A 10,320-nucleotide genomic window follows, 5' to 3' on the forward strand; every position below is an offset into this window, starting at 1 on the left:
AAACAAACAAATCCTGAACTGTTTTTTTGCATTTTCTGAGGCAGTCAGAAAATGCCAACCAGGTCACATTTGACCCCCCCAATGGTCAAAATGATGAATTTTAATTAATTCATCAAAGCATAAGGGAAAAAATAGTACTTTCTTTTTTCAGCCCTTATCTTTCAAACCTGTAATAAACCAATACCATATTTAAGCAATTTCCCCTTCTACATAAGAGGGGGGAAATAAAACCCATTTATGTGCCTGCCTGAAATCATCTCTCAACTCCACCCACCAGTTTAAGAAAATTATTAACTTTCCCTTCAAAGTCTTCATCTTTGCCAATGTCAGCAATGTCTCCAGTCTTCACAGCAATATTTACTTGCTCTTTATTCAGCATTTTATATGTTACAATTTTTTTTCTATTTGTCTTCCCAACAGCAAATAATGAGAAACAATTTTAAGGAGAAGGAGGGAGTGAGAGGAGGGAAGATGTTCAGAAATCCACCTAAATTTGCTTGTCCTATGAGGTAGCAAGCTCTTGGGGCTGGCTCCTTGTACAAGAACTTAAGGGACATACATTTAGATGCTTCTTAAAATGTCAATTCAGTGCATGAAGTTCCCATTAATTCTTTTTTTTTTAGTTTATGAGTTCTAATCATCCTGGCATAAGTATTTCCAGCCCTGTGGCCAGACTGTTGATGCCGAGTCTACTAATCTCATCCATGAATCTGTGACAGCTCCTTCCAACAAGTGTGGCATTTGGCAGAAAGGAGGAAATGCAGTCCAGGAAATCATTTTCGTTTATGAACTGCTGCCTCCTTAAGGGAAGAGTTGTTTCTGTTTTCTCCTTCCATCGTGGCTGGGATGGAAGCCTGCACGTAGTCCTGCTGTACCAGCCTGCTTACATGACTGCAGTATTACACAAATCCCACATTTTGGATGAGACCACAGGAAATGCTGGATTGCCTTGTGGCTGTTGCTGCTGACTGTAGTATGAGGCTGCCAGGTTTCAACACAGCAACTGCTCAGCTTCTCTAACACCAAAACAACAGAGGGAGTTTCAAACATGAGAAATTCAGCCAAAGCACCATCCACGCATTACTGTTCTGGAAAGTGAGGTGAGGGAGTCCAGGAAATTGAACCAAGGTGCAAAGGGTTGAAGTCTGTCCCTCTTTTCCTGGATGCAGCTGAAGCAGCAACACCCTTAAGAAATCAGTATTCAGTAGTGCAACCAAAACCACCCATCAGAACAGAATATCATGAATAACAGTGGGGCTGGGGTCTTACTACTGCAACTCTGCTTCTGCAAGGATCAAAGCATTCTGAAATGGATCAAATGAATAATTAATAACCATTGCCTGTACCTCACCAGCATGAAATTGCTTATTAAATTCTAATCCAAGTTAAGTCTTGGTTTTCCAAAACTAGACTTTTCATTAACTTTACTGCAAAATACTAATGTTCCAAAGATCCAGTGTTATTTACAGTTTGGTTTTCATGACATCCCAAAAGGGTTTGTTCTCTTCATTGCTTGCCTCACAGCGGTGAATTACACAGCAGTAGCAACCTGCAGGATGCACAAGCACACATGTCAGAAATCCAACAGCTGCTGAGCAGCTTGGCCTAGCAGTACATCCATCTAAGGCTGCAAGGATGGTGTGTCAGCAGAAGCTACAGGGGACATACATGAGACCAGAAAGCAAGATGGGGAAAGCTCAGACATGGATTCCCTTCACAAACCTTGTTAGTTTCCACCTGTTCAGACACCATATTGCCTTTTCCTGTATGTGCCCTCCTTCTGTAGAGGCAGAATTACCAACTATCACTCACTCACAGCTGGACCCTCCTCACCTCCCTGGCTCTCCCCCAAGGTCCCTGGCTGTAACACTCTCCACCACCAGCCAAACAAGGTTAGATGCAACTCTCCAGAACCCATCAAAGAAAGAAAAACTCAGCCAGAAGAAAGCAAAACAAGCCACAAACCAGGAGGTTATTCCAGAAGTCTCTATGGACATGCCTGGATTATTTTAATAGCTTTGTTGGCTTAAACAGAGTTCACAGTTTGGCATTTCTGAGTTCTCTTCCTCCCCAGAGGAAGCCCACAGAGACCTTGTTCTCATGTTTTCTTCCCTTTTTTTCCTTTGATCCAAGGACAGAGGCATCTAGCTGATAAGGAAACTTAAATTCTAATAAATCTGTGAACTTAGTATTTTCTAGCATGGTCCTTGAAGTATCTGTCCTGGGAATATGGCAACTTCTATTATATCACAGTGACCATCAGTAACACAGCTGACCTAAAAATTAATCTACTCTTAATATCATTATCTCAATATAAAAATGAGTTCTAGCACTAATCACACATCCTCAGAGCTTATGACCTTTAAGAATTAAATTATCTGAAAGAATATAGAAAAAATGGAGGAAGCAGATGTATCTGCTTTCCCAGTTGAAACAATTTCCAAGTAATTTGTTGTGTGGGGGGCGATTCACAATTTAAATAAGAAAGAAAATTTAGAAGAATAGAGCCCAAATAAATATATAAACAATAAACAGCCCAACATCTAACCTTAAGGGTCTGTTACAGTAAGCAAATTATGTCAATGGCAAACACAGGGAGCAAACATGTTGCCAGGATCTGACCAAGGGCCTCATCCCTACCACAAAGCACTGAAGCAGCATTTCTGAGGGCTGCAACATTCCACCTTCATTACCTCCAGGAATTTGACATCCCAAAAGAGAACTGCAGGTGAGAAACTGCACTGACTATGAGAAGAGAATTTAGGGCAATAGTAGTGAAGTTGTAATGACTTGACCAACACTGCTGAAAAGGAGAAGGACTGTCTGTGTTTGCATTCCACAAAAGGCATGCTGTACATTATGTGGCACATTAGACTTAAAAGCTCCCAGTGTACATAATGAATTATGCAGCACAGTTTATTGTATAATTTTACTAATAAGCCATCCTAGATTTAAATAATAATAATTTTGCATACAAGGCATACAGTAAAAATGAATCATGCATTCCAAGTGCCTGGAGCAAAGCATACCTCCACTAAGAGGAGGCTCACTGGGAGCAGCTGGCTGAAGGCTTCCAGCTATGCAGAAGAATAAGGACAGGGAACAACGTGCCCCAAGTTCCTCCTGCCATTTCAGCCTAGAGCCAGTCTTGTGCTAGGAGTGCAGGACTGTAAATATTACAAGAGTTATTATGAGAGTAACTGAGGGGCTGTATCTGGCAGCTGCTGATCGTTCTTTCTTGTACATCTACCGTGAAATGTAGCCAGAGATGAGCAGAAGCTGACAAAACAAGTGAGCACTGTGAGATTGCGAAACGACAATATATTGATTTTGATTCCATTAATTGGGGAATCACTCAAATATTCCATCAAACCCAACAGGAAGGAAAACCAGGATTTTGCAGCACTACTCCATGTGCTCTAGGGTCTTAATGGCTTCTGTATTAGTATAATGTAACATTATAATTTGCTACAATTATGTAATTACAGCAATATTACAAAATATTATAATGCATAAAATTAGTATAATAATGTTGCATAATTATAATTAGCAATCTAATACATGAACCGATTTGTATACTATTCAAAACTACATTATAATGTTACATTCTGGCTTTTCCCATGCTCCAATTGCAAATTGCCACTTAAAGCATTCACTTAAATCCTTATCCACGGCTCCCTTGTGCTTTCCAGCCTACCTTAATTTCTTTTCTATCTTCATCACATAGACTCTGCCTAGTCTGGCTTGCTTCCTGGCTTGTGTTCCACCACAATGTTTTTGCCTTGGCACATGTGGTATTCAAATCTGGTCCTGGTAGATTATAACCCATTTTGAATGAATGCAGAATCATTCAAGAACATAATCACAAAGCTCCATTAAAATAAAGCTTCTCCAACACTCGGGGCCTGGCTTTGTCTTTTTCACTAACTAGAAAATAATTATCTTTTGGAACTATTAGTGGAGCATAGAAACATCCTTTAGTTTGAGTGATACACTGTAAATTAGCATATCTGCATACTGATTGTTGAGCATAGCTGGAACCAACGGATCTGCCACAGTCTGTAGCAGTTGCCTTATAGCTCTATTAATCATGATAGCAATGGAGCCTTGCCCTGGATCACCCAGGGACCTGCAGCCTCCTTTCCAGCAGCCGATCTTTCAGAGGGAAAAATATTTTCTTTTTTAAAATATTAATTTAGCAGTAATAAATAAGTGCATTGTTGATTTGTGCTTTGAAAATTTAAGTCCAAATACATAATCTGTATTATTAATGACTATAAATTTTGTTCTGGTTTTAGCTACCTTTAAAAATATGGTTATTTCATGTTCTCCCCTGAATGTGCATAGGATTTTCTATGTAAATAAGGAAGCAAATCCCAGAGGTAGCCAGAAAATTTGTAAAAACATTTTTCATGGATAGTTGAAGGACTTCACCTTTTTATGAGAAATTTCACTGTTTCTGGGAAATTATAATAAATCCCAAAGTTTTGGATACAAAAAATCAGAAACTGGAATTTCCTGCCACGTTAAACTGAATTTGTAGCTTGGGTGGCTCAATCTTCTCTGGATTAGAAGCTGTCACCAAGCATGACCAAGAGCTCCTCTGGTGCCTGAGCCAAAGAATTGGACAGAAGTTTTACCATCCAGCCACAAAAAGAACAAGCCAGGTATGCTTCCAATAGCATTCTCAATGTTTTGGAGGTTTTCCATTTTAATTTTAACACAGAAATAATATTTTACAGAGAATTTTTAATTCTGCACATCTCAAATCCTTTCTTTTCCCTACCTGCTCCAGTGGTGAAGATAAAGCTTCTCCAAGCCGAAGATAAAGGAGGGAGCTCAGCACCTCAGAGAACAAAATAAAGCGCCAAATCTGATCATAAATTATTCAGCATTTGACAAACAAGCATGGCTGAAAAGACTAACTTTCAACTTATCTCTGTTTAATTATTTTATTTTCAGTGGTCTTCTATTGGTCTCACTTAATACAGTCTACTTGGCATTTTTGCAAAGTAAATGTTTCCAGGTTTATCCCCTCCATCAATTACAGCCTATTCATTGAAAGAGAAACTGACAAAAAAAACTCCTTTTTAATTAATCCAGAAAGTATCTTTCAACGCCCATTAACTCCTCTTCCCTCTATTTATTCATGTAATGTTCTACACAGTTCAGCCTAGATTTTTGTGACTGGATCACATCTTTCAAGGGAAGCCCTTCCAAAATCTGTCTGTGTTTCAGTAGAGCAGCAGAGCTGCCTTGTCTGCTGCTCTCTTGGGGAAGCACAGTGCTTGGCTCATCACTTTGGAAAACCAGTGCTGATGAGATGCACCATTCTGCTTTCTGACCCTAAATACTTTAAAGAAGCCAAATTATTAAACACCACCGAACATCCATCCTGTGACAAATGAACATCCTTGAGGATATGCTTGGCTGAGTAACTCAATTCATCGGACACTTGGGGGAAAATTTGGCCACTGTGGTACGGTGGTTAGTAGTGATTAGTAGGTAAATGATGTTGGTATTATATATAAATATTGGTATTATTTATAAATATTTGATATGTCGGTTATTCCCGGTTCCTTCAGGATGGCGCGGCCCGCGGGCTCCCCCTGCTGCCGCCGCTCCGGGAGTGGCCCCGGGAGCGGCTCCGGGAGCGGCCCCGGGAGCGGCCCGGTCCCGGCTACGGAGCCATAAAAACCCCCTTTTCACCCGGCCTCAGCTCGCCATGCACCAGCGAGAGCGGTACAGAAGAGCGCAAAGGTACGGCTTCACGAGCGCGGAGAAACCTTCTGCAACTAGAAAAACAAGTTTGCAAACTTGGAGCGAGAACTAAATGACTTCAAGGTATTTAAAATAGGGGGAAAAAAAAACAAAACACCACAAAAAAACTAAACCAAAACTGTTTCTAGATTGAGGTATTAGAAGTCCTCAAACTGCTGACTGAAAAGCAGCTCCTCTGTCAAATTCTGGGGGGCTTTGGCTACAGCAACATGGAGTAAAAATTCCCAAGTCAGGCTACTTTCAAAGCACAATTTAAAAAGCAAACATTCAGAAACCCGCAAAACAAACCTGTATTTTAATAAACCCCACAGTTTTGACTACAGAAAATGAGAAAATGGGATTTTCTCCATACTACATTGGCTGGTGTTCGAACCTCCCCTCTGAATCTGGAGCTGCCAGAATACACCTGTCATCCAGGACATTTCTGGGGCTTGGTTCAAACAACCAGACATGGGTGATGCCTTCCAGCCATAAAAGTGTTCTAGATTGAGGTATGAGAAATGTGCTTCAGGAAACAGCTTCCCAAACAAATTATTGAAAGGCTACTCTTCTGACAGCTGCTGGGTTCTTTGGCTACAGCACCCTGCATCAGGGCTGGGAAAAGGCTGGAACTCCAGCTGCAGTGGGACTGGGAAGCAGCTGCCACAGAAAGTCAAAGCTGATGTGGCTGCATTCACCTCCTGCAGAGGGCTGATGGATGAGTGCTCTTACCTGGATGGCCAGGGTTAAAAGAGAGCCCACAGCCCCAGACTGGAGTGGGGCTGGAAGGGCCCTGTCAGGAGACACATGAAGGATTTAATACAAAACTTGCTCTTCTCCATCTCCCTAAGGGTGCCTTACTGACTACCATTTTGGGGAAGCTGCAAATCAGCTTTGGGAATATTTTTCCTGCCATAATTACATGCAGCTGCATTTTTAGCCCCTCCATTAAGTACATATTACCTCCTTAAATCCCCTGAGAGACTTTTAAACAGATTCTTTTAAGAGATTTTTTCCATCCTTTATTTTTTTCTTTAATTAGCTGTTATTCACACAAATTGGGCTAATACCAAATGAAAAGCTATTTTCATGGAATTCACCACAGGCAATCTAAAGCATCTTTTCAACATCATTTCTGTGCAACTGGGGCTGTGTTGTCCTTACTCCCGATTGTTTTGTGGGCACAAATTCAGCCTGATGAAACTATGCAGTATTACCACTTCTACTTTACAGACACCTGAGACACTGCCCAGGTGTCCTTGATAACACCATTGTGTGGCCATGAGAGTCTGCACCTTGCCCATAAACTGCTACAAAGCAAAGGTGTGAAATCAGCCATTTTCCCAGTCCCCTTCCCTAAACACAGTGAAGCATATTGTGTGCTGCTGTCACTCCCAAACCATGAAAGGGTCTGGGTTTTCTGTAGCCAGTAGTTTTCTCTGATGTCAAAATACTTCTTGTTGAAAAGATGCAGTGGCATATATATATATGTGTGTGTGTGTGTGTTCCAGTGCAATATGGGTTGTTTGTGGGTGGTTTTCCATAAAACAAGGACCAGTCATGCTCAGTGTGTTCAGAACTGAGAGATCTCCACTGCAACGGGAGATGGGCCATCATCAATGTCATCTCATACCATTCTAACAACACTCCCACTCTTATATATTAAATCTTGACTATGGATTAGGATTTGTATAAAGCTGCCCTAAGAATCAGCAAGCCAGTTGCCTCACAAATGAGCAAATTTTAACAAACTTTTGACCAAGCCCTTCCTAACAGTAGGCTGACTGCCACAGTTCAAAGGCAGGGCCAGCAGCTGGGGCTGTAACACCAAAGGGTGAGCTACAGCAGCTGCACCAGCTCTGGTCCTGGGAGAAGAGGCTGAGAAGCCCTTGTACAGCCCCAGCAGGGACTCTGCATGCACTGGAGCCACTGCAAAGCTGCATCCTGACCATCCTGGCTGGCCACCACTGCATGCAGCAGGGACCTGTGCAACATTGCTAAAGCTCCTGCCACCCTCAGCTCTATTCCTATTCCTGGGAGAGCTATCCCAGCCCACAATGTGTGATGGGAACTGGATCTATGGTTAGCAGATATATGACTTTGTATTAGACAATGAGAAGGGACTGAAACTACTGAAAACCTACAATAATCCCAGTGCATAACAACATGCTTTGCAGCTCTGCTTGCAGACCAAAAGAAACAGAATTGGACAAGACTAGCATTTTAAATTATGCAACAATACATTCTATGTTTTTGCTCTCATATTTCTGTCTACCTCTAGTTCCTTTACCACCACAGAATACTTTTTTGGTGAACTGATGTCTCAATTGTTCCCATTTCTGCTCAGCAAGGGACATTAACTTTACAGAAAAGCCTAGAAACAAATTTGGTTTACACTGAACTGACTCAAAATCTCCCAATTAACCTTAAAGACAGTTGAGGAGGGTTGTGAAATAAAGCCTATTCTGATACCTGGGAACCAAACATGGGAGAAGTGGGCCATGGAAGAGTCAGACAGCTCCTGACTAAGTTCAAATAAAAAAGGAAAGCACATAGAAAGTAGAAGCAGACACAGGCTGCCCAGGACAAATATAGAAACTTGGTTTGCACTCACAAGAGTGAAGCTATGAAAGCCAAAGCTCAGTGAGGTTAGAATATGTAACAGGTTACATTGGTCAGCAAGGGGGGTTTCGGTAAGCACACTTCGGTCAGCAAGGAATCTAAGGAAGACACAGCCCTGCTCATAGTGGCCAGGGAACCCAGTGACAAATACAGAGCAGGCTGGAGTACTCAGTACTTTTCTTTCTGGCCTTAGATTGCACCAGAAAGGTCTGCCAGCTAGCCTCCCCTTTCCCTGATCCCAATAACCTGCTCTGTGAGAACATGTCAGGAGGCAGCAAGGGAGGGGATTTCCATTGGGGAGGGTAAGACATAGGTTAAAACAGCACAAATAGTGAACCTACCATTAGGGCATGGTCCCACAGCCCCTGAGCAGGAAGAGCAACAGGTCCCATCCCATGGATCAGGCAAAGGCAACGTAACAACCCAAATCCAAGATCAAGCCAGGAAATCCAAGAAATTACTCATGACAAAACAGGGCTGGAAAAACATCCTACAGCTGCATCATAGCTCAGGAAAGGGCTCCTACCCTTGAGCCTGCACTTAAGAAATATCTTGGTCCCATGGTCATTGGTGTGTGGGTGAATGTCCCATGTGAGAGTGGTCAAAGCAATTGAACCCATTAGTGTACTCAGGGCCCTGTTAGAAAGTTGTTTTCACAGATGAGGATCAGAATATTGGAGCCAATTGGATAGATGCAAGTTCACAGGACCAGATAGGATGCACCTGAAAGTCATGAGGTTTTGACTGTGTGACCCCTCTCTATGATCTTAGAAAGGTCAATGATACTGGAGGAGAGGCCTGATGTTCAGAAAAAAACTCATCACAGCTATCTCCATTGCAGGGAAATGCAGGCCAAACAGCTCTGTCATGGGTCCAGAGAAAGTTATGGAGAAAATCCTCCTGGAAATCATTCCAGCCACAAGACAGTCACAAAGATGACTGGAAGTAGTTAGCATAAATAGTTCAAAGGCAAACCATGTCAAAAACCTTTATAAGGCACAGTGTTTTGTTTGCACAACATAAACAAATTGAAACCATAGACTGCATCCATGTTTTATCTACTCCGGTTTCCATAGAACATCCCAGACAATTTTAGTAGATATAAACTGAAATAATCAGGATTAGATTATAACATCTGGTAACTGTATCAGTGTGTCCCTTTTAAAGTCTTTTGATGTTTTATTTCTTTTTTAATGTTTAATTCTTGTTTAATTCTGCCAGTTTCCTTTTTATTGACTTTACCTGAGCAGCAGAGTCAGGAGGGAGGTGTTTTTGGCTGGGGTCAAGTGGAAAGCTTGTGAGAAGAGTCAGTGTTGAGATCTTGGGTTTCACACAGTGTATGTGGCATCAGGATGATCTTTCACTCTAATACAGCCAAGCTCAAAGAATCTCTCTTTCAATGAAACATAAAATCAACCTTTTTTGTTAACTGAAGACAATAGATTGTCACAGGAGTGCATTCAGTGGGACTACCTTTGGAGTAACAGAGGGGTAGTTCCACCAAAGAGACAAATTATTTAAATATCAAAAGGAGAAAATGCAATGGATTGAAAATAAAGTCTTACATAGGTTTTTAAATTAGGATCTTATCAAAGATAAGTGTTTCCTGTATCTAGTACTCTGCAGAACAAAACTAATCAGGCTATATCTAAAACTGAACACACATACACACCATTTTATGCAAAGTTCAAATGTGTCTCAAGTGTGACTTGAGTGTTCAAATGTGACTCAAGTGTTCAAGTGTGGCTCAAGGCTCAGCGTTGTGACTGGACACCTGATTCCTAGACAGGCTCTTGTGACTACTCATGTGAGCAGTTTTAGCACCAAAAATTCTCCCTTGGAAGCCTGTGGCCACGAACCCCTCTGAGAACCATGTATGTCCTTAATACCACAGGACCATGGCAGAGGAACATTCCCTTTGGTTTCTGCTGTGATGTG

General features: G+C 41.6%; 1 long non-coding RNA gene across 1 annotated transcript; it reads right to left on the bottom strand.

The window, feature by feature from the left end:
* Positions 1–344: 344 nt before the first annotated feature.
* On the bottom strand, positions 345–9,265 carry LOC135296159 (uncharacterized). Its single transcript, XR_010358217.1, has 2 exons — positions 8,724–9,265; positions 345–1,549 (listed from the first exon to the last, which is right to left on the bottom strand). It is a non-coding gene; the product is annotated as an uncharacterized LOC135296159 (long non-coding RNA).
* Positions 9,266–10,320: the final 1,055 nt, after the last annotated feature.

This window comes from Passer domesticus, chromosome 1, assembly GCF_036417665.1.
Source record: "Passer domesticus isolate bPasDom1 chromosome 1, bPasDom1.hap1, whole genome shotgun sequence".
In the NCBI taxonomy this organism is placed as follows: domain Eukaryota; kingdom Metazoa; phylum Chordata; class Aves; order Passeriformes; family Passeridae; genus Passer; species Passer domesticus.